Below are 1832 nucleotides of genomic sequence, written 5' to 3' on the forward strand. Positions count from 1 at the left end.
CATGCGCATGTTGTGCACAACAGCCCGCAGGGGTGGAGACGGTACAAGGGACGGTATATATATATATATATATATATATATATATATATATATATATATATATATATATAGAAGGGGTCACAACTTTCCAATTATCTTCATTTAATACCGACAGTTTCGAACGGAGGACCGTCCTTCCTCAGGGTATACGCACGAATGAACACAATTTCTCATTTTCTAGGCACCGTACGCAAAGGGAGAGGTGAAACCACTCTCTCTCCCGTTAGAGGAAAGGGACGCAAAGTCAGTATAAGACGCAAGTGCTCCAGTCCATTTAGGTGGAAGAGGGTGAGGGTTGCGAAGGACAGGGAAGGGTAAAAAACATTTATACATAAAAATATAAAAATAAAGGAAGCAAAAGTAACATTGAAAAATAAAAATAAATATAGGAAGGCAACGGCAGAGGCTTGGGTAACAAAGCTATAGAAATAGCTTCATCAGGACTGAGTATGAAGGTATTGCACTTGGGTTTTAACTCAAGTGCAAAAAAGTCGAGAAAGTTTTTCTTCGCAATATATATATATATATATATATATATATATATATATATATATATATATATATATATATATATACATATATATAGCAAGGCAAAAGAATGAGGGGCTCGTTATAAATATGAGAGAAGCCAACAGCCACAGAAACCAAGGAAAACAGGGGATTTTTAATTTTATTTATTTATTTTGTGCTGTTCGATATAGAATATTACTGAATATGTTATCGCTTAAAGCTAATTGATTAGTGGCTGTTGGCTTCTCTGATATTTATAACGAGCCCCTCATTCTCGTTTCCTTGTTTTCTTAATTGCTTAGCGAGGGCCTCGGTTCTGGCAGCCTTGACGCCAAGGAAGCATAAGAGGGTTCTCACACAGCTTCCACCCTCGCCGTTCGATGACGTTCTACGTCGCATCAGCGGTAACTCAGGACGTGCTACGTCCACCGCTTAAGAACGTTGGGTGGCGCTGAGGAACACTCTCAAGGTTAGGTTATTTGTAAACATAAATACCCCCGAAAGCAGAAGATTTGACAGCCTTCGCCGTAGCTCAGCGGTAGAGCACCGGACGCGTGATTCGGAGGTCGTGGGTTCGGATCCTACCGGCGGCATGTGGTTGTTTTTTCTTCTGCTTTTGTAATCAATTAGCTTTAAGCGATAACATATTCAGTAATATTCTAAATCGAACAACCGCACAAAATAAATAAATTAAATTAAAAATCCCCTGTGTCGCTTGGTTTCTGTGGCTGTTGGCTTATATATTATATATATATATATATATATATATATATAGCCTGCGAAGAACTGCACTTTCGCACATTATTTAGTGCTTAGCAATGGCATTTTCCGCGCAATATTTATTACGTGTATATATGCATATAGACATCACTGGGCTTCCTGCACACACATTATATATATATATATATATATATATATATATATATATATATATATATATATATATATATATATATATATATATATATATATAATTGAATGATTGTACGCCTAAAAGAATTTTCTGCACGGACCGAATATGAAATGGAGTGGCAGTCATTCTTAATGCTGTTTCTCATCGCCTTTTTTGTACTTCTTTGGTGCGTAGATGTGCCGTGTGATGAGGTATTCTGCAGCCTAATTTGCACTCCTGTGGTCCAAACTTGTGTGTCGCGTCCATGCTAGAAGTCGTGGAATATGGAAGGACTTGAGATAGACGGCCCATGAAGGTAATAGATTTTTTATTCGTTATTTACAGTTACTAACATCCCCAAGAAGGAAATTTGGCAGTAGGAAGTACAACA

This window comes from Amblyomma mixtum, chromosome 7 (assembly GCF_055824585.1).
Source record: "Amblyomma mixtum isolate Tamu chromosome 7, ASM5582458v1, whole genome shotgun sequence".
Classification (NCBI taxonomy): Eukaryota; Metazoa; Arthropoda; class Arachnida; order Ixodida; family Ixodidae; genus Amblyomma; species Amblyomma mixtum.